The sequence below is a fragment of the Callithrix jacchus genome, chromosome 5 (assembly GCF_049354715.1).
Source record: "Callithrix jacchus isolate 240 chromosome 5, calJac240_pri, whole genome shotgun sequence".
NCBI classification, from domain to species: Eukaryota; Metazoa; Chordata; class Mammalia; order Primates; family Cebidae; genus Callithrix; species Callithrix jacchus.
In genome coordinates this window covers 94,712,250-94,737,756 of record NC_133506.1, presented here as the reverse complement: position 1 = coordinate 94,737,756, position 25,507 = coordinate 94,712,250, and the positions used below count along the sequence as shown (strand labels likewise).

The 25,507-nt window shown below is 43.4% G+C and overlaps 1 protein-coding gene and 1 long non-coding RNA gene across 3 annotated transcripts in view; one reads left to right on the top strand and one right to left on the bottom strand.

Annotated features, from left to right (window-relative positions):
• Window positions 1–17,052, top strand: part of LOC118153785 (uncharacterized) — a 31,132-nt gene extending 14,080 nt beyond the window's left edge. Inside the window, exons 4-5 of one of the 2 annotated variants that reach the window (XR_004743326.3) lie at window positions 7,895–8,004; window positions 16,718–17,052. This is a non-coding gene — a long non-coding RNA (uncharacterized LOC118153785). Of the gene's footprint in view, window positions 1–7,894; window positions 8,005–12,640; window positions 12,935–16,717 lie in introns of those variants that run through there. The other variant, XR_004743325.3, reaches the window with a different exon arrangement.
• MED13 (mediator complex subunit 13) overlaps window positions 1–25,507 on the bottom strand; it is a 232,951-nt gene that overhangs the window by 123,973 nt on the left and 83,471 nt on the right. The gene's annotated exons all lie outside the window — the stretch shown is intronic.

Below are 25,507 nucleotides of genomic sequence, written 5' to 3'. Positions count from 1 at the left end.
TCTAATGACCAGTGATGATGAGCATTTTTTCATGTGTTTGTTGGCCTCATGTATGTCTTCTTTTGTAAAGTGTCTGTTCATATCCTTTGCCCATTTTTGAATGGGGTTGTTTGTTTTTTTCTTGTAAATCTGTTTGAGTTCTTTGTAAATTCCAGATATCAGCCCTTTGTCAGATGGGTAAACTGCAAAAATGTTTTCCCATTCTGTTGGTTGCCAATTCACTCTAGCGACTGTTTCTTTTGCCGTGCAGAAGCTATGGAGTTTGATTATTTCCCATTTGTTTATTTTGGCTTTTGTTGCCAATGCTTTTGGTGTTTTGGTCATGAAGTCCTTGCCTACTCCTATGTCCTGGATGGTTTTGCCTAGATTTTCTTCTAGGGTTTTTATGGTGCCAGGTCTTATGTTTAAGTCTTTCATCCATCTGGAGTTAATTTTAGTGTAAGGTGTCAGGAAGGGGTCCAGTTTTTGCTTTCTGCACATGGCTAGCCAGTTTTCCCAACACCATTTATTAAACAGGGAATCCTTTCCCCCTTGCTTGTTTTTGTCAGGTTTATCAAAGATTGTATGGTAGTAGATATGTTGTGTTGCCTCCGATGCCTCTGTTCTGTTCCATTGGTCTATATCTCTGTTTTGATACCAGTACCATGCTGTTTTGATTACTGTAGCCTTGTAGTATAGTTTGAAGTCTGGTAGTGTGATGCCTCCTGCTGAGTTCTTTTTGCTTAGAATTGACTTGGCTATGCAGGCTCTCTTTTGGTTCCATATGAAGTTTAAGGTAGTTTTTTCCAGTTCTGTGAAGAAGGTCATTGGTAGCTTGCTGGGGCTAGCCTTGAGTCTGTAAATTACTTTGGGCAGTATGGCCATTTTCACGATACTGATTCTTCCTAACCATGAACATGGAATGTTTCTCCATCTGTTTGTGTCCTCACTTATTTCATTGAGCAGTGGTTTGTAGTTCTCCTTGAAGAGGTCCTTTATGTTCCTTGTTAGTTATATTCCTAGGTATTTTATTCTCTTTGTAGCAATTGTGAATGGCAGTTCGTTCTTGATTTGGCTCTCTTTCAGTCTGTTATTGGTGTATAGGAATGCTTGTGATTTTTGCCTATTGATTTTGTATTCTGAGACTTTGCTGAAGTTGCTTATCAGTTTTGGGAGTTTTTGGGCTGAGATGATGGGGTCTTCTAGATATACTATCATGTCGTCTGCAACCAGTCAACATTCAAGAGCCAGTTGTTCAGTTTCCATGAAGCTGTGCGGTTCTGAGTTAGTTTCTGAATTCTGAGTTCTAACTTGATTGCACTGTGGTCTGAGAGACTGTTTGTTATGATTTCAGTTATTTTGCCTTTGCTGAGCAGTGATTTACTTCCAAGTATGTGGTCAATTTTCGAGTAGGTTTGATGTGGTGCTGAGAAGAATGTATATTCTGTGGATTTGGGGTGGAGAGTTCTGTAAATGTCTATCAGGTTTGCTTGTTCCAGGTCTGAGTTCAAGTCCTGGATATCCTTGTTAATTTTCTGTCTGGTTGATCTGTCTACTATTGACAGTGGAGTGTTAAAGTCTCCCACTATTAATGTGTGGGAGTCTCTAAGTCTCTTTGTAAGTCATTAAGAACTTGCCTTATATATCTGGGTGCTCCTGTATTGGGTCCATATATATTTAGGATCGTTAGCTCTTCTTGTTGTATCGATCCTTTTACCATTATGTAATGTCCTTCTTTGTCTCTTTTGATCTTTGTTGCCTTAAAGTCTATTTTATCAGAGACAAGAATTGCAACTCCTGCTTTTTTTTGCTCTCCATTTGCTTGGTAAATCTTCATCCATCCCTTTATTTTGAGTCTTTGTGTATCCTTGCATGTGAGATGGGTTTCTTGGATACAGCATACTGATGGGTTTTGGCTTTTTATCCAACTTGCCAGTCTGTATCTTTTGATTGGTGCATTTAGCCCATTTACATTTAGGGTTAATATTGTTATGTGTGAATTTGATACTGCCATTTTGATGCTAGCTGGCTGTTTTGCCCATTAGTTGATGCAGATTCTTCATTTTGTTGATGCTCTTTAGCATTTGGTATGCTTTTGGAATGGCTGGTACTGGTTGTTCCTTTCTATGTGTAGTGCCTCTTTCAGGAGCTCTTGTAAAGCAGGCCTGGTGGTGACAAAATCTCTGAGTACCTGCTTGTTCGCAAAGGATTTTATTTTCATTTACTTATGAAGCTCAGTGTGGCTGGATATGAAATTCTGGGTTGAAAGTTCTTTTCTTTAAGGATGTTGAATATTGGTCCCCACTCACTTCTGGCTTGTAGGGTTTCTGCTGAGAGATCTGCTGTGAGTCTGATGGGCTTCCCTTTGTGGGTGACCCAACCTTTCTCTCTGGCTGCCCTTAGCATTTTCTCCTTCATTTCAACCCTGGTGAATCTGACGATTATGTGCCTTGGGGTTGCTCTTCTTGCGGAATATCTTTGTGGTGTTCTCTATATTTCCTGGACTTGAATATTGGCCTGCCTTGCTAGGTTGGGGAATTTTTCTTGGATAATATCCTGAAGAGTGTTTTCCAGTTTGGATTCATTCTCTTCGTCACATTCAGGTACACTTATCAAACGTAGATTAGGTCTCTTCACATAGTCCCACATTTCTTGGAGACTTTGTTCATTCCTTTTTGCACTTTTTTCTCTAATCTTGCCTTCTCGTTTTATTTCATTGAGTTGATCTTCGGCCTCTGATATCCTTTCTTCTTCTTGGTCAATTTGGCAGTTGAGACTTGTGATGCTTTGTGAAGTTCTCATGTTGTGTCTTTTGGCTCCATCAATTCACTCATATTCCTCTCTAAGTTGTCCATTCTTGTTATCATTTCCTCAAATCTTTTTTCAAAAGATTTCTTTGCATTGAGTTAGAACGTGTTCTTTTAGCTCATGGAAGTTTCTCATTACCCACCTTCTGAAGTCTGATTCTGTCATTTCATTACACTCATTCTCCATCCACCTTTGTTACCTTGCTGGTGAGGGGTTGTGGTCCCTTGTAGGAGGCAAGGTGTTCCAGTTTCGGGTGTTTTCCTCCTTTTTGCACTGGTTTCTTCCCATCTTTGTGGATTTATCCACCTGTCTTCTGAGTAGTTGCTGACTCTCCGATTGGGTCTCTGAGTGGACGTCCAGATTGTTGACGATGAAGTATTTCTGTTTCTTAGTTTTCCTTCTAACAGTCTGGCCCCTCTGTTGTAGGACTGCTGAGGTCCACTCCAGGATCTGCTTGCCTGGGGAACACATGTAGCAGCTGCGGAAGTGAGGGTTGCTACCAGTTTCTTCTTCTGCTATCTTTGTCCCAGAATGATGCCCACCAAATGTCAGTCTGATCAGTCCTTTGTGAGGTGACTCTTTGGATATACAGGGGTCAGAGAGCTGCTTGAGGAGACAGTCTGTACTTTATAGGAGCTCAAGTGCTGAGCTGTGAGCTCCGTTGTTCATTCAGGGCTGCTAGGCAGGTACGTCTAAATCTGCTGCAGCAGAACTCATAAAGCCCCTTTTTTTCCTCAGATGCTCTGTCCCGGGGAGTTAGGGCTTTATTTATGAGTATCTGTTGCACTGTCCTGCCCAGCAAGGAGGCAGTCTAGTCACTGCCTGCTTGCAGAGGCTATGCTGAGCTGCTCTGGGCTCTGCCCTGCTGCCGTGGGCTCTGCCCTGTTGCCATGGGCTCCACCCTGCTGCCGTGTGTAATTCCCTGTAGTCCTGTTTATATGGGTGTGTTTAGAACTGCCGTGGCAATGGTGGCCCGCCTCTGTAATGGCGAACTCTCTGTTATGGCGGGTTGCCTCAGCAATGGCGGGTTGCCTTGGCAATGGCAGGCTGCATCAGCAGTGGCAGAGTACCTCTGTAGGGGTGGAGTGCCTCTGTAATGGTGGACGCCCCTCCCCCACCGAGCTGCACCATCCTGGGTTCAGCTGTGCTTGCCGTGAAACTCTCAACCCCAAGTGTTTCCAATTGCTGTTTTGTTTGTTTTTGTGGGGGTGGGACCCGCTGAGCCTGATCACCTGGCTCCCTGCCTCAGAGCCCCCCTTTTTTTTTTTTTAAGTTGAACAGTTGACTCTCTCCCAGGTGTTGCAGTCGCCTGCTGAAAGAGCACCAGGATCTGTGTGATTTCCCATGCAGTGACCCACTGCGCCAGCTGAAACAACGTCGCTCCCAGGACTCTCCTGGCCTGGCTTACTATTTAAGTCCCGTCTAATCAGATGAATGTGCTAATCTGCCTTCCTCAATCTCAAATTGCTGGTTTAACAAGGCAACCAAACCAGTGTATTTTGTACGGAGTGCCACTGTGCTGCGGTGCTGGCCAAAACAGCCGCGCCAGCCAAAACCGCCACGCTGGTGGCCCATGGGGCTCCTACACTTGGGAATCTTCTGGTCTGTGGGCAATAAAGATCCGTCTGGAAATGTGGTGTCCACTCACCCTCTGCTGTTTCACTGGGAGCTGCAATCCTGAGTTGCTCCTATAGCGCCATCTTCTCCTCTCTATACATTTTCAATATGGTAGAAGAAACTGAAGAAACAATGGGGAGACCCTTGGGAGATAAAATGTTTCAACATACCTCCCCTAAAACACAGCATTGTCAGTGGAATTAAAATGTGAAGGAATTCTTTTGAAAATAATTGGTGATAAGAAAGGAAGACAGAAGTGTATCTCAGGGAAATAATTAGCTAGTGATTAGGAAAAGAACAAACATCCTGTCTGAAAACCAACATTTACATGGCAGCACATATATGACTTATTTATTGCTGCAAAACAAATTATAGCAAAGATTTGTGGCTCAAACAACTAATTTTTTTTTAGACAGAGTCTCACTCTGCCACCCAGACTGGAGTGCAGTGGCAAGATCTTGGCTCACTGCCACTTCCACCTCCCAGATTCAAGCAATTCTCATGCCTCAGCCTCCCTAGCTGGGGCTACAGGCATGTACCACCACACCCAGCTAAGTTTTTGTATTTTTAGTGGAGATGGGGTTTTGCCCTATTGGCAAGGCTGGTCTTGAACTCCTGGCCTCAAGTGATCTGCCTGTGTTGGCCTCCCAAAGTGCTGGGATTACAGCCATGAACCACCGCACCAGGTCACAACAGTAAACATTTGTCTCTCATAGTTTCTGTGGCTGGACAGCTCTAATTTAGAATTTCTCTTAAGATTCGTTCAGATGTTGGCTGTGACTGCAGTCATCTGAAGGGTTGAGTCAGGCTAGCAGATCTGCTTCCAAGGGGCTCACTCATACGGATGGCAAGTTGATGCTGGTTGTTGGCAGGAGGCTTCATTTTCTTTGCACATGGGTCTATCTCCAGGGGTCCTTGTGTCCATGGAAGCTGGCATTCCCCAGAGGAGGGATCCAAGATGCCAAGGCAGAAGTTACAATGGCCTTTATTATCTAGCCTCAGAAGTCCCACATTGTCATGTCTGCAGTATTCTATTTGTCATACAAATCAACCCTGATACAATGTGGAAAGGGAATACCATGATATAAAGATCATTCACAGGGTGTGGTGGCTCATGCCTGTAATCCCAGCACTTTGGGAGGCTGAGGTGGGTGAGTCACCTGAGGTCAGGAGTTTGAGACCAGCCTGGCCAACACAGTGAAACCCCATATCTACTAAAAATACAAAACAATTAGCCAGGCATGGTGGCACATGCCTGTAATGCCAGCTTTTCAGGAGGCTGAGGCAGGAGAATTGGTGGAACCTGAGAGGCAGAGGTTGCAGTGAGCAGAAATCACACCATTGCACTACAGCCGGGCAAGAAAAAAAGAAGGAAAGAAAGAAGGAAGGGAAGAAGGAAGGGAAGGGAAGGTGAGGGGAAGGGAGGGAAGGGGAAGGGAAAGGAGGGAAGGTGAGGGAGGGAAAGAAAGAAGGAAAGAAAAAGAAGAAGGAAGGAAGGAAGGAAGGAAGGAAGGAAGGAAGGAAGGAAGGAAGGAAGGAAGGAAGGAAGGATTATTCTGGGTTCCTTTGGAGGCTACCTTCCACATCATGTTTTTTACCTTTCTAGGTTCCTTTCCTAATATTCTTTTAATCAACAAAGCGACTTACAAAATAGATAAATCTTGAGTAGCCAAATCAAGTACATCATACTGAAAACATCACAGTATCTGGTCAGATGCTAAAGAATTTCAGTGCAATTTCAGCCACTCTTCTGGCTATCTTTTGAAAAATGTATGGCTTTCCTGTTGCAAAAATGAAGCAAGTCAGGAATCGCTCAAGAACAAGTACTGGTCCAAAGGCTGAAAATACAGTATTAATGGAGAAAAGCAGTGTGTGATATTAGTTTTGGCATTCTTCCACTCACTGTTAACAAAGTCATCTGTACTTTTTTTCTAGGATAGGTATTTGTAATATTCTACATGCTTGATTTTAGAAGACTTCTTTTCTATTTTTACTTTCTTGAGACAGAGTCTTGCTTTGTCACCCAGGCTGGAGTGCAGTGGCACGATCTTGGCTTACTGCAACCTCTGCCTTCCAGGCTCAAGCGATTCTCCTGCCTTAACCTCCTGAGTAGCTGGGACTACATGTACACACCATCATGTCTGGCTAATTTTTAAATTTTTAGCAGAGACAGGGTTTCACTATGATGGCTAGGCTGGTCTTGAACTCCTGACCTCATTATCTACCTGCCTCGGCCTCCCAAAGTGCTGGGATTACAGTTGTGAGCTGTAATCCAGAAGACTTTTTTTTAAAGCACGAAAACAATATAAATATTTAATAACTTTTGTTTTCTTTAAAAAGCCCAGGCTGCATCCATTCAAAACCTTTATCTTTCAATGTGGAATAAATTACTAAAAGTATATGACCAAAATCAATGTTACATTTTAATTAATAAAAGGATGTATTCTTCTCACAGGAACAAACTCAACCTTTATGTAGTTCCCTACTATGAAATTATTCCAGAGATAAAGGACTGCACTTTCTGTCTATGATCTGCCAAACGCAGGCAGTACGGTGTATTCAAAGTACCACCTCTAGAATTAGTCAAGGATTTGTATCCTCACTATGCTAGCTGTGTGACTTTGGATAAATTACCTAATTTCTTCAAACCTGTTTACTAATCTATAACATGGGGAAAAGAACATCAAACTGTTGTGAAGGTTACATGATATAATACAGTTATAGCACTTAGCACAAGGCCTGACAGTAAGAGCTCGAAAAATTTTTTTTTGAGACAGTGTTTCACTCTTGTTGCCCAGGCTGGAGTACAATGGCACACTCTCAGCTCACTGCAACCTCTGCCTCTTGGGTTCAAGCAATTCTTCTGCCTCAGCCTCCCAAGTAGCTGGGATTATAGGCATGTGCCACCGTGCCCAGCTAATTTTGTATTTTTAGTAAAGACGGGGTTTCTCCATGTTGGTCAGGCTGGTCTCGAACTCCTGACCTCAGGTGATCTGTCCCCCTCGGCCTCCCAAAGTGCTGTGATTACAAGTGTGAGCCACTGCGCCCAGCCAATGATAGTTCTTATTCACCATTTGGGCACTCAATTTGTTCACTTTTCAGTCTTCAGTTTTTGTCCATTTTCTCTACATAGCATCCACAAATACTGATTTTCAAATGTTGAAGGAATCAAAAAACAACGATTATAAAAAGCTCAATTTATGGATGTGTTGGAATTTTAGGTTTTCTCTGGCTACAAAGTAGCCCATTTAATACCCAGATCAACTATGAACGATAAAGTTCTTTAAAAATTTGCTTTTTCTTATAATAGTGGCTTTCAAGAAAAATGAGACACCACAACACCACAAAATGATCATTAGATTGTCATTCTGGGCTTAATTTTCCCATACTTTGGAAAATAAGATGTCATAAATGTTGAGACGTTTTAAAAGTATAATGCGAGCTTTGGAGGTATTTGCCTTTTTAAGATTTTTTTTTCTCTATTTTTCAGGTGGAAGAAGGGGAGGAACAATACTTTCCAAAGGCTTTTTTGTATATTCAAATGCAGAGTAGCCATGATCAAAGAGGGGAATTACAAAGAATAATCAGGATTCTAAACATGTAGGTATTTCTAATCAGTAGTAAACGATTTTTACTTCATTGTAAAACAGTTTCATAAATTGTGTATATTTATGGCTTAATCTTTTTTATATACTTACAAACCTTAAATGGGCTTAACACTTAGAAAATATACAAAGTGGTCAGATTCACTTATAGAAAAGAAAATATGAGTAAATCAAATTAAGAATATGTTGTTTTGGCCAGATGCAGTGGCTCACACCTGTAATCCCATCCACTTGGAGGCCAAGGTGGGTGGATCACATGAAGTCAGGAGTTTGAGACCAGCCTGGCCAATATGCAGAAATCCCATCTCTACTAAAAATACAAAAATTGGCTGGGTGTGGTGGTTCACACCTGTAATCCCAGAACTTTGGGAGGCTGAGGAGTGTGGATTGCCTGAGATTGAGGGTTTGAGACCAGCCTGACCAACATGGAGAAACCCTGCCTCTACTAAAAATACAAAATTAGCCGGGCATGATGGCGCATGCCTGTAATCCCAGCTACTCAGGAGGCTGAGGCAAGACAATCACTTGAACCCAGGAAGTGGAGGTTGCAGAGAGCCGAGATCGCGTCATTGCACTCCGCCTGGGCAACAAGAGTGAAAACTTCATCTCAAAAAAAAAAAAAAAATTAGCCAGGTGTGGTGGCACGCACCTGTAATCCTACTCAGGAGGCTGAGGCATGAGAATCACCTGAACCTGGGAGGCAGAGATTGCAGTGAGCCAAGATCTCACCACTGCCCTCCATCCTGGTGACAGAGCAAGATTTTGTGTCAAGGAAAAAAAAAAAGATTTTTTTTTTGCATACTTTATAAAACAGTAGCAGATATTCTATTTCATTATTAAATACAGTTAGTTAATGGCCAGGTATGGTGGCTCATACCTGTAATTGCAGCACTTTGGGAGGCCGAGGTGGGTGGATCACTTGAGGTCAGGAGTTCGAGACCAGCCTAGTCAACATGGTGAAACCCTGTCTCTACTAAAAATACAAAGATTAGCCAGACGTAATGGCACATGCCTGTAGTCCCAGCTACTCAGGAAGCTGAGGCAGGAGAATTGCTTGAGCCCAGGAAGCAGAGGTTGCAGTGAGCTGAGATCATGCCACTGCACTCCAGCCTGGGTGACAGAGTGAGACTCCATCTTGAAAAATAAATAAATAAGTAAAATAAAATAAAATCAGACAGTGGCGCATACATCATGCCTGAAAGGAAGATGGAATGAAGGTTAAGTGGACTGTCAAAGAACAATTGGCAATGAACCAGGCATGAGGTAGTGAGGACTTGAACTTGGGTGGGGACAATAATTTATTCATATTGTTATTTGGCATTTATGGAGCCCCTCACTGCACTAAGTGCAGGGGAAACAAAGATACTGTGACTACACAGTCACTGTCTATTATCTTTCTTGATTTAAATTGCATAGAATTTATCATTACCTAAATGTTTACTTATTTTTTTTCCTTTATTATCTGTCTCACCGTCTAGAATATAATGTGAGAGCAAACAGTACCTAGTCCTTGTACATGATAACAGTGATCAGCCTGGGCAACATGGTGAAACCCTATCTCTACAAAAATTTTAAAAAATAGGCTGGGCATGGTGGCTTTTGCCTGTAATCCCTGCACTCTGGGAGGCCAAGGCCGATGGATCATGAGGTTAGGAGTTCAAGAGCAGCCTGGCCAACATTGGGAACCCCGTCTCTACTAAAAGTTAAAAAAAAAATTATCTGGGTGTGGTGATGTGCCACCTGTAGTCCCAGCTACTTGGGAGGCTGAGGCAGCATAATTGCTTGTACCCGGGAGGCAGAGGTTGCAGTGAGCCAAGATTGTGCCACTGCACTCCAGTCTGGGTGATGGAGCAAGACTCCATCTCAAAAAAAAAAAAAAAAAAAATTAGCTAAGCATGGATAGGATTTTACAGCCAGGAGCTGTGGCTCATGCCTGTAATCCCAGCTACTCAGGATGCTGAGGTGGGAGGATCTCTTGGGCCCAGGAGGTTGAGGCTTCAGTGAGCTGTGATAACTTCACTACACTCCAGCCTGGGTGACAGAGTAAGACCCTGTCTCAAATAATAATAGTAATAATAATTACTCAGGCTGGGTGTGGTGGCTCATGCCTGTAATCCCAGCACTTTGGGAGGCCAAGGCGGGTGGATCACGAGGTCAAGAGATCAAGACCATCCTGGTCAACTTGGTGAAACCCCATCTCTACTAAAAATACAAAAAATTAACTGGGCACGGTGGCACGTGCCTGTAATCCCAGCTACTCAGGAGGCTGAGGCAGGAGAATTGCCTGAACCCAGGAGGCATAGGTTGCGGTGAGACGAGATCACGCCATTGCACTCCAGCCTGGGTAAACAAGAGCGAAACTCTGTCTCAAAATAATAACAACAATAATAATAATAATTACTCAAGAAATACTTGCTGAATGAAAGAATAAATAAAAACTATATTGAATCTTACCTGGAGTCAAACATCTTTACTCAGACATTTCTATGTCTTTGTAGCTTCATGTGGATTTAACTCCAAAGACCTTTCAGATACATATTGCTGTGTTTATAATAAAATCAACTGAAATTATTCCTGGTCTGGTGTGATGGCCCATGCCTGTAGTCCCAGCTACTCCAGAGGTTGAGATGGGAGGATCACTTGAGTCAGGGGTTCCAGTCCAGCCTGAACAACATAGCAAAACCTCAATTCAAAAAAAAAAATTAAGAAAAAAAGTATTCCTATGACCCACCTCCTTTCTAACCTATTACTAAAGCATTTCTCTGTAGAGATTGCTCCTCTTCTGTTCAGAAATTCTTAAGTTTCTCTGATATAAATGAAGCCGGAAAACAGAGATAATATCTGTACTTTACTCTCAGCTCGTCTTTCCAAAAGAAGTTGCCCAAATCTAGATATTTGTTTATTAATTTAATACAATGATTAAAAATACTCACTAGCTCTTTCTCTGAAACTTCAGTTCACAATCTTGGTTGAAGGTAAATGATACCAAACATCTTCTCTTTTGAAGTTGCTGGGAGTTGGGACAAAAGCGAGGGTCAGAGGCCAGGCAAAGGCCTCATGAGGTCAACAATGAGCAATGGTCTCTACCTCAGTCTTTCCATGGCTCCTACGATTCTTCCCTGTCATTGGCTTTAGAAGCACTATTGGTTCAGCCACTCATGGAGTTCTAACACCCCTATCTTTGAGCAATGCTTGACTCCACCTCTCTTAAAAATAATACATTAAACATTTGTAGAGCACTTAAAAGTTTACAAAACTCTTTTTACCACCATGATGTTATTTAAATCTTGTTTAATCTCTTTCTCTTCAAACACATTACTACCTTTTTTTTTCCCCCCTAGGAGAACAAAGAGGGAAACTGGAGTGATAGATGTGGGAAAAGGAAGTTGTACAGATAGTGAGCCTGATTAAATGCTAACACTGTGATCATGGCTGAACCAACGCTGTTTTGATTGATTTAGGTATTTCACTCCAGATACAACTGATTTATTACCTTCCAAAGGCTGTCTTTTTTCTTTGTCCTCTGCTGCCTGGATCATCCGTAATTAGTCATGTTAGAAGTCTGGTACTACTCCAAAGGGAAAGTAGGTTCCACTTGTTTTTCAGTCTGCTTGCTACCTGGCTCTGTCTTTCTTGCAAGCTGGAAACTGGCAGCTCCTTACCTCATCCTGCCTTTCCGGTAATCTATCTCTTGGATTCGCTCCATCACCTGTTGGGGGCCTGTTGCTGACTGAGAAATAAAATGATTCTTCCTTTTATTCTGACATCTTGCCCCTAAATGCTTTCTCCTGTCCACCTGAGCTTTGAGCTGGAGTGTCACTCTTGTTGCCCAGGCTGGAGTACAGTGGTGCAATCTCGGATCACCACAACCTCCCTTCTCGGGTTCAAGTGATTCTCCTGCCTCAGCCCCCCCGAGTAGCTGGGATTACAGGCATGTACCACCGGGCCTGGCTAATTTTGTATTTTTAGTAGAGATGGGGTTTCTCCATGTTGGTCAGGCTGGTCTCGAACTCCTGACCTCAGGTGACGCACCACCTTGGCTTCCCAAAGTTCTGGAATTACAGGCATGAGCCACTGAGCCTGGCCCTGGGGACTCTGGTAACAATAAAATAATAATAAATACCATTATTGAATATTTGCTGGCCCATAGTGCTAAGCAACTTACATAGATGATTTTTAAAATATGGGTTTTGTGGTGTCTTCTAATAGATGATTTGATTTAATCCTCTCCACACCCTATGAGGTTAAATTTGAGCAGATAGGTCTACAGAGGCTTTATTTGCATTATTTGCATGATTATAAATTAAACCATTTACAAAAGACAGTGACCAGCTATGTTAAGCTATATATCTAGCCCTATACATTAAGATGTAAGTGAGCTGTAAGAGGGGAAACTTCTGGCATACATTTACTAATCCTAGGAACTACAGATAAAGCTGATACTACTATTTCTCGCAGCCCCCAATCAACCGCGCCTGCCAGCACTTACACCCTACGTAGTCTCCTCCTCTTGAATAAGGGCCAGGCCTATGACTTGTTTTAAGGAATAGAATATAGCAAAAGGAACTCATTGCCTGTTCCAGCCCTAAGCCTTGAGAAGGTCTGGCAGCTTCCATTTTTTATGGTTTTAGGAGCCCTGAGCTACCATTTGAGAAATTCACATGGAGGAGGAGATTCCCTGGGAGTATACAGTGAGAGAGGAGATCTAGCCTTATCAGCATCCAGCTAAGCCCAGCGTTCCAGTCATCTCCAATAAAGCGTCAAACATGTGAGCAAAGCCATCCTGAAGATGCCAGGCCTGACTGCTGTCTGACTACAGCTATGTGAGACACCCAAATGAGACCAGTGGAACTGAACAGCACCTACCAGTCAACCCACGCAATCATGAGAAATAAAAAAAAAAAAAGGCTGGGCACAGTGGCTCATGCCTGTAATCCCAGTACTTTAGGAGGCTGAGGCGGGTGGATCACGAGGTCAGGAGATCAAGACCAACCTGGCCGTCATGGTGGAACCCTGTCTCTACTAAAAATTAAAAAAAAAAAAAAAAAAAAACTAGCTGGGCGTGGCAGTGCATACCTGTAATCCCAGCTACTCGGGATGCTGAGGCAGGAGAATCACTTGAACCTGGGAGGCAGAGGTTGCAGCGAGCCAAGATTGCACTGCTGAACTCTAGCTTGGTGACAGAGCTAGACTCCATCTCATAAAAAAAAAAAAAAAGATTGTTGTTTTAAGACACTAAATTTTGAAGTGGTTTTTATTAAGCAGCAATAGATAACAAAAACACTACTAATGTTTATAATGTTAAAAGGTTATGATTGGTTTGGAGTCCTATTAGATAATATTAGGTCAAGAGGCCCAAACATACCAGAATCCTACCTTAGACTACAGCTATTACCTCCTCCCTTGCCCTCACCAAGGTCTAGAGGGAGAAATCTACAGATAAGAGACAGTGGAAAAAGTAAATAGAAAGCACCACCACCAGGGCAGCCCGACCCTGCTTAGTCAAACCAGACACCAGGCTAAGCATGGTGGCTCACGCCTGTAATCCCAACACTTTGGGAGGCCGAGGCAGGTAGATCATTTGAGGTCAGGAGTTCGAGACCAGCCTGGCCAACGTGATGAAACCCATCTCTACTAAAAATACAAAAATTAGCTGGGTATGGTGGTGCACACCTGTAATCCCAGCTATTCGGGAGCCTAGGCACAAAAATCACTCTAACCTGGGAGGTGGAGATCACACCACTATACTTCAGCCTGGGCAGAGCGAGACTCAAGGAAAAAAAAAAAGACACCTGCTAAAACAGGCTGCACCTTCACAGTATGACTATCCTTCTGGTTGTTCCCTCTCTCTAAGTCTGAGAGCAGGCCTGGGTTGGAGTGTCACTGCAATCTCATGGGGAAGGAGGAAGAAGAGCCCCAAAGGGAGTCACACCCATGTGCAAGACCCAAGCACGTCCTGCATGATGCTGAACACTGGGAAAAAATAGCCCAGATAATGTCTTGGAATCTGACCAACCAGATTAGCCACTTCTCTCATGGAGGGGAGGGGGAAACAATAGGAGGATAAAGAAGAAACTGAAAGTGTTCCCTTTCCTAGACCCTGCACACATTGTCTTATTTAATCCTCACAATAACTCCAAAAGGTAGATATTTTTCTTCCCCTAGTATCCATGAGAAGATCAATATTAGAGAGATGGAATACTTTTCTCAAGGTTACATAGTTAGTAGGTATTTGGAATTACAGGGGCAGGTTGGGGGAGTTACCTAGCAAAAATGAGAAGAGATGACTTTGGGGTATGGCACATTGTAAATTCACTCACATTGTTACCTCAAGTTGTTTTTCGTTCAAGTAAAAAACCTAATGAAATGAAAGTGCTGTACCGTTAGAGGCACCCAAAGAAAGAGGGCCCAACGTCAGTCTTTTTTGTGGCATGATTGGAGAACAGGTGCAGGGAAAGTAGCTCTTTCCACTTCGGCAGAGAAGTGGCTGCATGCTGGCTGTAGCTGGTGATATGAGTCAGGAAGTAGCCACTCAGAAGTGCAGAAGAGGCTTCCCCGACCTCTGTATATCCTTGAGGATACAAAAGGGACCTGTGGTGCTAATGATCTCCTTATAAGGGCTGCTATGGTCCATAGTATCCAAGCGTGCTCCCATACTAGACTGGCCTGGAGAAATGTGTTACCCAAACATTACATCTCTGACAAAAAACTATATTTGTTCCACCCCCGCATTTTCTACTCAAATTCCCAGAAGTTTGCAATTATCCTCAAAAGAAGTTTCCAGACAAGGCTTACTCAGCTTTGGTTTTCAGTGGAATTAGATTGTTTTGTTTTTTCATCTCTTTAAATTTGGCTGACCGTTGCCATTCCACCCCAGATGATACATACAGGCCAGTCATGAACCACAAACCTGTTTCCATTTACTCTTCACCTGCTTGTTCTTTTTGCTCCTCTCCCTGGATTTGCGGCCCTACATTCCAGCTGGATCTATGCATCTCCCTCTTTTGATTCTGTCAGCCTCACTACATAACCTGCTGGACTTTCTTCAGGCCTCTTGGACTTTGATCTTTGCCCAGTTTTCAGCTATACTAACTCCTCTGGCTTGGTATCCCATATTGACTTAGCTGAAATTCTCCATACTAAGTTCCAGTACTGCAGAATTGAACCAGCCAGCTGGACCTGGGCGGCATGTCGTGTCCAAGCCTATGCATTGGGAAAGAAACTATCTGGAAAAAATAATGGCAGAGACAAAGGAAGAGGTTTTTTTGTTTGTTTGTTTTATTTTTATTTTTATTTTTTTTCTGATAGAGTTTTGCTCTTGCTGCCCAGGCTAGAGTGCAATGACATGATCTTGGTTCACTGGAACCTCCACCTCCCAAGTTTAGGCAATTCTGCCTCAGCCTCCTGAGTAGCTGGGATTACAGGCATATGCCATCACATCTGGCAAGTTTTGTACTTTTAGTAGACATGGGGTTTCACCATGTTGTTGAGGCTAGTCTTGAATTCCTGACCTCAGGTGATCCGCCCACCTTGGCCTCCCAAAGTGCTGGGATTACAGGCGTGAGCCACTGCTCCCAGCCAAGAGTTGCTTATATTTTTATTATTTATTTATTTATTTTTGAGATGGAATTTCACTCTTGTTGCCCAGGCTGTAGTGTAATGGCGTGATCTTGGCTCACCACAACCTCCACCTCCTGGATTCAAGTGATTCTCCTGCCTCAGGCTCCAGAGTAGTGGGATTACAGGCATGCACCACCATGCTCGGCTAAAGAGTTGCTTTTAAACTGTACTTGCTGGCACTGCCAGCGAAATTTCTACCTGCCCGCCTCTGCACCTCTTTCCTCTAACTCCAGGAGATTTGGAAGTAGAAAAAAATCTCCTTGGTTACAACAACTTTGGAACACTGGCAGTATCTACTAAAATTGAACATATGCACATACTTTTACCCAACAATTCTACTCCTAGAGATGTACTTAGCAGAAATGCACACATATGTTCATTAAAAGACATGCATAGGAATGTTCATGGAAGGACTATTCACAATAGCTAAAAACTGGAATCAATCCAAATGTCCAACAGCAGTAGAATGGATTAAAAATAGCATATTCATACAATAGACTATATAGTAATGAAAAAGAATGAACTATGGTATGCACAACATGGATGAATCTTACAAACAATATCCAACAAAAAAGCCACACAAAAAAGAATGCATAATATACACTCCATTTACATGGAATCTAAAACAGACAAAATGAATCAATGTTATTACAAGTCAGAATAGTGGTTATTATATGGGGAGTAGTAATCAGGTGGGGACATGAGAGGATTGGGTGATGGTAATGGTGTGTTTCTTGATCTGGGTACTGATCAGTGCATTCACTTTGCAAAAATTCATCCAGCTGTATACTTGCAATCCATGTACTTTTCTATATATGGATATACATGAACAAAGTGAATGACAGAAAGGAAAATGTCCTTGCTTTCTCCTGAAAATGTAGCTATAAAGGATAGCAAAGGTTAGTGACTGAGTAAATGAATTTTCTTGTTTCCCATTTGTCATTTGGGAAAACCTAGCAATGTGTGATTCTTCTGCTATAATGGATACCTGTCCCCTGTGCAAGTGGACATCATGCTATTTGGCAGGACATGACCAGTGGTGTGGTTCACAGCCAACATTACACAGTTCTCCAACTCTTGGTTCTCAGGTGGACTGGAAGGAACATCACTGTGGGCCTAGCGCTGAGAAGGACTTGGAGGGTGTCCGGAGATGAGTTAACCAGATTGTCTGGATGAGACAACTTGCAGGCTGCAGAGCACAGGGCCACAGCAATTGCGAAGGACACTGTCAAGGTCTGAAGATGGAATAGAAGAACGAGGAGAGTATCTTCGAGAACTGCTTAGCCAGAGAGGTTAGGCAGAACAGCAGAAGCTAAGCACATGACAACAGGATCAGGACAGAGTGAGTGGTTTTGGAAGAAAATGAAACATGGGAATGATCAGTCACAGGCTTTCTATAGGGTTTGATTTTTTTTTTTTTTTTTTAGCCTCTATGGGATGGGAGACAGCTTTGGAAGTGCTGAGCTGCTACAGGCAAAAGTTCTATACTCTTTCCTCTACTTTCTGGGCTTTTTGTTTTGGTGACATCCCCCATTCACATTCTACCTTCAGACTCTCCTTCCTGCTTCTAGGATTTTGTTTCATTGAATGTTTTTCAGCTCTTCTGGCTTCTACAATTTGGGCATCTCCCATTGTCTGGGGTAAAATTTTTACACTTTAGTCAATGACATCCCAGCCCTAACCCCTGACTCTCCCAACACCTTTTAGGTCAACTATATTCCTCTCCTTCAGTCACTGTCATCCCACCAGGGTGCGGATTCTGGATTTAAAACAACAGCAAAAGCAGCTGGAACCAAGCAAGCCTATTGCTTCAGAATTCAAGATCATTTCTTTGCTGCTGAAGCCCCTGTACTCCTTCTCTGATACTCGGTCCCTGCTCCAGTCTGGTCCCTTTTGGACTGTGTTATTACACTTGGCAAACCATGCAAGTGGGCTTGGGAATCTATTTTTTTTTTTCTTTTGAGATGGAGTTTCTCTCTTGTTGCCCAGGCTGCAGTGCAATGGCATGATCTTGGCTGACTGCAACCTCCGCCGCCCAGGTTCAAGCGATTCTCCTGCCTCAGCCTCCCGAGTAGCTGGGATTACAGGCATGCACCACCATCCTCAACTAATTTTGTGTTTTTAGTAGAGACAGGGTTTCTCCATGTTGGTCAAGCTGGTCTCAAACACCCTACCTCAGGTGACCCACCCACCTTGGCCTCCCAAAATGCTGGGATTACAAGCATGAGCCACAGTGCCCGGCCGGCTTAGGAATCTTATAAAGAGGTCCCCTAATATGTCTTCCATATTGGGAATTCCTCCAGGCTTTAGTTTTTTCTTTCTCTTTTGTTTCTAATCCTGGCGTTTTCCCACATATATTGGTTCTATACCTTGCCCCTCTAGGACAGTAAGGATAACAGGCACCCTACTCTGGTTGCTCTAGGATGCCACCCTACTTGGCCATTATTTCATTTTATGCTATCAGGAGAGGATAATCAGAATTCCTTTGTTTCTATGCTCTTTCTTGCTGTGTAAACAGAGCAAGAAAGAACTTTGATATTCTCTTTCTAAAATGTTGCAAACAGATCTTAGCCAACAGCAGCAAAAAACGGTGGTGGAAGTCTGCATTTTGGAAACCAATGAAATGGAGTTGAAATTCTGCATCTATCCATCACCTATTAGCTAGAAGACTTTGTGCAAGTTACTTAACCTTTCTAAGCCTTAGTTTTCTCATGTGTAAAATAGGAATCAAATCTTGAAGGGTTGTTGGGAGGCTTACATAATATTATGGGAGGATAACATCTGGCCTATATGAGCGATTCAATAAATGCTGGCTATTATTGTTGGATTCTTTGTTATAAGAGCAGTCATTATCTACCTTCCCAGTTACTGAATGGTGTTAAGGAGTCCAGTTGATCTTAAAAAAAAAAAAAAAGAATGCATTTGCTGAGAAGTACACAAATGAATCCCTCTTTATGAGTGTCAGCCAAAAGAAGCATAAATAGCAAACTCTGCAAAGAAACACATTCTGATGTATGGAAGAATGCAGTTCAAGAATACAAATTAGGCCGGGCACAGTGGCTCATGCCTGTAATCCCAGCACTTTGGGAGGCTGAGGCAGGTGGATCGCCTGAGGTCAGGAGTTCAAGACCAGCCTGACCAACATGGAGAAAGCTTGTCTCTACTAAAAATACAAAATGAGCCAGGCATGGTGGCGCATGCCTGTCATCCCAGCTACTCAGGAGGCTGAGGCAGAGAATCGCTTGAACCCAGGAGGTGGAGGGTGCGGTGAGCCAAGATTGCGCCGTTGCACTCCAGCCTGGGCAACAAGAGTGAAACTCCGTCTCAAAAAAAAAAAAAAAGAATACAAATTAAACACCAAAATCGCAGTACAGAATAAAAGGCACAAATATTAAGAAACTGAAATGATAGAAAGAAAGTCACACTCCTAGAGTATTGTTAGTCTCAGTAAATGGTTTTGGATTGTAGTAGGCCCTAAGGGAAGCTAGTTTCAAGTAGTATATGTTGGATCTGCCTATAGAGAATTCTAGAAAGAGATGGTAGTTATATTGAATGTGGCAGCAGGCTGAGGGTCTGAGAGCACCAGGCCACAACAAGAAATCCAAGAGTTTGAGCAGCAATAAGACAAAGGCCAATTAATCAACAGAAATCAGGAGTAAATAAATATCAGAGGGCAGAACAAGATAGTATGACCAAAGTACATGCAAACAGTCTACAGGGAGCAGAGCTAGTGATCAGTCAAACAGTTGGCCTCAGAGAGGGTCACAGAAAACGTGGAAGAGAGGTAGAATTGGAGGGAGAGCAGACAGGTACCCAGAACCAGGAGAAGAGGAGAGCTTGCAGTGTGGAAGCAATATCCTCTCTCAGCTTCAATAGCCATTTTAGTTCTCTCATCCTGGTAAGAATGCATCCGTAGTGAGCTTGGTCTATAATCTTGCAGGTAATAGTAATTGGATGGAGAGGCATGGGGCTGAGACATTACAAGGTTCTCAGGAAAAATATTTCAGGACGGTCTTCACTGGCTTCTTGGATCCAGGTTTACCTGGTGTCATTAATAGAAAGAGAGGACTTGATTGGAGCATGGGTCTGACAGTAAATCCCCATGCACAGCCGTCTCAGTTCCATAGCCTTCCCGGTTAATAAAACAGTAGGATTATCCATGGTCACTTTCTGAAAAAAATTATTTAGTGTATCTAGCAGTCTTCCTGGTTATGGTCTAAACAGGGAAATAGAGGAAACATTCTGTCTTGGGGTCAGGTTTTCCTTTTAGATGGGTGCAATGCCAAATGTATCTTTAATTTTTTAATTTGCTTTTGAGACAGGGTCTTCCTCTGTCACCCCAGGCTGGAGGGCAGTGGCGTGATTTCAACTCATTGCAACCCCAGCCTCCTGGGCTCAAGCCATCCTCCTACCTCAGCCTCCCAAGAAGCTGGGACCACAGGTGCACACCACCATGCTAGACTAACTTCTTGTATTTTTTGGTAGAGACAGGGTTTTGCCACGTTGCCCAGGCTGGTCTCAAACTCCACCAGTCTTGGCCTCCCAAAGTGCTGGGATTACAAGCATGAGCCACTGCACCTGGACTTGTACACATTATTTAGCCAGTCTGAGTCTTGGTTTCCTCACTAGAAAAAAATAGAGATAATATCTATTGGAAAGAGTTGTTATGAAGGTTAAATGAGATACATCTCACCATGCCTGAAACACTGAAGCTAAGGGCACACAGTAATTAGTCCTTCTCTTTCCTTTCTGCTGATCCTTGATTGAAAGAGCTGTATCTTGGTTGGGCACAGTGGCTCATGCCTGAAATCCTAGCACTTTGGGAGTAAGGTTGAGGTGGGTGGATCACCTGAGGTCAGGAGTTGAAGACCAGCCTGGCCAACATGGTGGACCTCCTTCTCTACTAAAAATACACGAAATTAGCCAGGCATGGTGGCATGCACCTGTAGTCCCAGCTACTTAATGGAGGCTGAGGCAGGAGAATCGCTTGAACATGGGAGGCAGAGGTTGCAGTGAGCCGTGATCACACCACTGCACTCCAGCCTGGGTGACAGAGTGAGACTCCATCTGCCCCCCAAAAAGAAAGAAAAAAAGAAAGAGCTGTATCTTATTTCTTATTGTGAGGTTCCCTCCATGTAGCAACCTACTTGGGTTTTTTAGACATATTTGGCTGCTATCTTAATCCTGGATGCTCTCGTAAGAACACAGAGGAATTTGTAATTACGGTGTGGTAGAAAGAGTAATCGCTTCCTCAGAACAGCCATGATCTAATCTCTAGAACCTGTGAATATTATTACCTTACTTGGTGAAAGGGACTTTGCAGATGTGATTAGGGTTAAGGACCTTGACCTGGGGAGATTATTTTGTGTTTTCTGGGTGGGTCCAACCTAATCAATGAATCCTGAAAAGCACGTTAGCTTTCCCAGCTGAGGTCAGTCAGACGGAGATGTGACTGGAGACAGGTCAAAGAGATATGTATGTGAGAAGGACTCACTGTTGTTGGCTTTGAAAACAAAGGAACCATGAGCCAAGCAATGAAAGTATCCTGCAGGAGCTAAACAAGGCTAAGAACTGACTGGGTGCGGTGGCTCGTGCTTTGGGAGGCCCAGATGGGAGGACTGCTTGAGCCCAGGAGTTCCAGGTTGCAGTTGGACTATGATTGTGCCGCTGCACTTGAGCCTGAGTCACAGTGAGAAACCCTATCTCTTAAAAAATAAAAACAGTCTAGGAAACAGGTTCTCTAGAGCTTCTGCAGAGGAATGAAGCCTTGCTAATACCTTGATCGTAACCCAGTTTGTGTCAGACTTCTAACCTACAGAACTCCAAGATGATAAGTTTGTGTTATTCAGGCCATTAAATGTGTGATAATTTGTTTTAGCAGCAATAGAAAACTAATCTATATACAGGCACTGAAGGGCTCAAGACCATGAGGGTAACTGACAGTGTGGCTGAGATTCATAATCAAGCAATACGCATGGGTGATGATTTCATAAAAAAAAGATCCATCTTCCTAACTCCTCTTAAGTATTGTGATAAAATAATGTTTATTTCTTATTTCTGATCTTCAATTTAAAAATGCAGATTTGGCCAAGCAAACCTGTGTGCCCTTGCTCAAGAGTGATAAGAGCATTTTCTTAAAATGTGTGATGATAAAATAAGGTGTGTGTGGCAGGGGTTCTAGTTTGAGCCTAAGCTGTGTCACCACACTGAATTCCAACATGTCCGGCCATCTCATGAGCTGGCCACAATCCCAGCCACAGAAAGGGATAATGTGCTTCATGGGATATATAATAATTGGACTCCTCAGGGCTCCTATGCTGTGGCTAGGGCTGCCTAAAACTGAGACTCCTAAGAAATGGCAATTCATTCAAGTTACCTCTAGTAATAAATGGTTGATTGTAAAAGCACACATTCATGGAAACCCAGGAAAGGCTGAGCAATCAGGGTCAGGAAGATCAGGACTAAGAGCCTGGCTATAGATTCAAGGCAGTTCCAAGACCTCAGCCACTGGATTTTGTGAATCTTTCCTCTTACATGACTCAGATATTCCCTTTGTGTCTGCCACACTCTGTGCTCACTACAGACTGGCGTTCATACCATCTCATCTCTGTCTTTTCTGCATCATAGGTTCTGCTTACTCATACCTTGGCTTACTCATAACCTGACTTTAGCCAAACTTTTGATTCATTCAAGTCCTCTCTTGACTTCTCCAGCTTCTCTTGACCCCATAGACTTTCAGCTTTAGTCATGCATTTATTTGCTAATTTGAAAAAATACCTATGGAGCACCTACAGTGTGCCCCCATGCACTTGATTATCTACTCAAGAGGCAACAATCAAATAATTACAAAAGTGTTACAGGTGCATTCTGAGGAACTCAGCTCATTTGTTCAAACAAGACCTCAGGATGTACTGCTGGACGCTCTGTGAACTGGCTGCCTTCAAGAGCAGCAGCAACGAACCGGCAGGCCTGTTTACTATCACGTGACCTTTTCCTTTCCCCCAAAGTCCAGATATACCTGATTAAGCTACAGATTGGCATTTCACCAAGGACAATTAATACTTTGGCTGGCCAGCAACCAGCAGTTTAATTCAAATTAATAAGCTTCCCTTAGAACAAAGAAATTACAGCGTAACAGACATTATACAGAATCAACATGTTTACCACAGGGAGATACATTTTCTATTCCAGAGCGGTAATCTAAATGTAGAAGGACTTCATCCAGAGAACTTTCTTATTGTGAAAGAGAAAGTTAGAGGGCACTTATTTGGTTGAGGAACTCAAAGCAAAGAGCAGGGCGGAGAGCAGGGTTGGTTTTGCATAGAGCACAGGGCTGTGTTTATCACTCAAATGATAGCCAGGGTGAGGCTTAGGGAAACTGCACCACTTTCCTTGCAGGAAAGTATCATAGCCCCAGTTAGGACTAAATCAGTTATAGTTTTCATGAAGTTTGCTTCTCAGGGATTCTCTGGGACAGTCCTTGGTTTGGGCCTAAGTGCGTATGTTTCAACACAGCACTGACTCTTATGCCAGACTCCAAGTCATCATGTTTATCTTAAGCAATTGTCTTTATAAAAAAGTTGAATTAGGCCAGGGGCAGTGGTTCACGCCTGTAATACCAGCACTTTGGGAGGCCGAGGCAGAGGCAGGAGGATCACCTGAGGTCAGGAGTTCGAGACGAGCCTGACCAATATGATGAAACCCCGTCTCTACTAAAAATACAAAAATTAGCTAGGTATGGTGGCGTGCACCTGTAATCCCAGCTACTTGGAATGCTGAGACAGGAGAATTGCTTGAACCCAGGAGGTGGAGGTTGCAGTGAGCTGAGATCCCACCATTCCACTCCAGCCTGGGCAACAAGAGCAAACCTTTGTCTCAAAAAATAAATAAATTTAAAATATGAATTTAATTAACTATATATTTTTTTGAGACAGGATCTCCCTCTGTCACCCAGGCTGGAGTGCAGTGGCATGATGATAGCTCATTGTAACCTCCAACTCCTGGACTCAAGCAATCCTCGCACCTCAGCCTCTCAAATAGCTAGGACTACAGGCACAGGCCACCATGCCAGGCTAAGCCTTAGGCAATTCTCAAAGAAGAATTTTAGAGATGCCATGGCATTTTAGACAAGCCATACAAAGGCATCATGGCACAACTATAGCACATGATCTTGAGTTCCCCTGCTGGAACCCACAGATAGGAGTTTATGTAGAGAAGGTCAGACTGAAAGGCAGTTCCTTACACTGTTAATTGTGGGTTGGCAGCAAAGTCGGCATGGCTCAGTTAGCTATAGGTTCTGTGTCATGTCACCGCTGTGACTGGAAAGGAGGTGAGGCCTCAGGAATGTTGGATAGTAATAGCATTTTCTTCTTATTTTTGTTTGAGATGGAGTTTCACTTGTTGCCCAAGATGGAGTTCAATTACATAATCTCAGCTCACTGCAACCTCTGCCTCCCAGGTTCAAGCAATTGTTCTGCCTCAGCTTTCCAAGTAGCTGGGATTACAGCCATGTGCCACCACGCCTGGCTAATTTTTTTGTATTTTTAGCAGAGATGGGGTTTCACCATGTTGTTCAGGTTGCTTTCAAACTCCTGACCTCAGGTGATCTACCTGCCTCAGCCTCCCAAAGTGCTGGGATTACAGGTGTAAGCCACCACGCCTGGCCACAGTAACAACATTTGCTAAGTGGCAGATTGACTGAAGGGTTGGCAGCTCCTGGGAGTTTGTGTACTCTGCTTTTGGGAATAAAATGTTGGCATATTTGTTCTGTTGTCCGAAGATAGCCTTTATTTTGAAATAGAAACACACAGAGAACTAAGTTTCCTCTGAGACCATCAGGTGGTGTGTCCCAAAGCTGCCTTGGAAAGAAGTACAGTGAGGTTACTTGGGGTTATTGTGGTGTATACAGACCCAAGTCACAGGAATCCAGAGCTACAGATCTGCCAAGAACAGAACATGGACCAGCAAATTGGAGGTATTATCCCTGGGGTTGGGAAAAACCAACAACGAAAGATATTTCAGTATCTGGAAGACCTCTAACTGCTAGAGACCATGAGCATCCCCCATCCCCACGTTGTAGGATGCATAGGGGCTGTCTGGTTCAGCTTTCTCACATTATTGGTATAAATACCAAGGCCTGGAGAAACCAACAAACTTTGCCTATTTCAATTAATGGTTGAAACATGAATAAGACTCATGGGATGATCTCCTTTTTAAATGAGATCTGGCAGGAAATAATCATGGTCAGAGCTAAAATGGTAATGTCTTCTGTGTGAGCATCACATTCACACACATGCTGAGAATCCATGTGTTCAACAGGTCATCAGCATGTAGCAAGGGTGTTGATAAAGTTGTCCTAGGTCAGCCAGGCATGGCAGCTCACGCCTGTAATCCCAGCACTTTGGGAGGCCAAGGCAGGCGGATCACCTGAGGTCGGGAGTTTGAGACCAGCCCGACCAACATGGAGGAACCACGTCTCTACTATAAATACAGAATTAGTCGGGGATGGTGGTGCATGCCTGTAATCCCAGCTACTTGTGAGGCTGAGGCAGGAGAGTCGCTTGAACCCAGGAGGTGGAGGTTGCAGTAAGCCGAGATCACGCCATTGCCCTCCAGCCTGGGCAATAGAGTGAAATTCTGCCTCTTAAAAAAAAAAAGTCCTACATCCTCGATAATGACTGGTGAATAGTATCATTTCATCGTGGAGTTGGGCAAACCAGAAGCCTCAGTGGTCCTTGATCCCTGCCCACATCCAGTCTATCACTGTCTTGTCAATACTGCCTTCTAGCCACCTCTTTTTCTTCAGAACTGGGCTCATGACCATCTTCTCTTGCCCGAGCTTCTGGGACAGTGTTCTCACAGTCTGCCCACATTTCCTG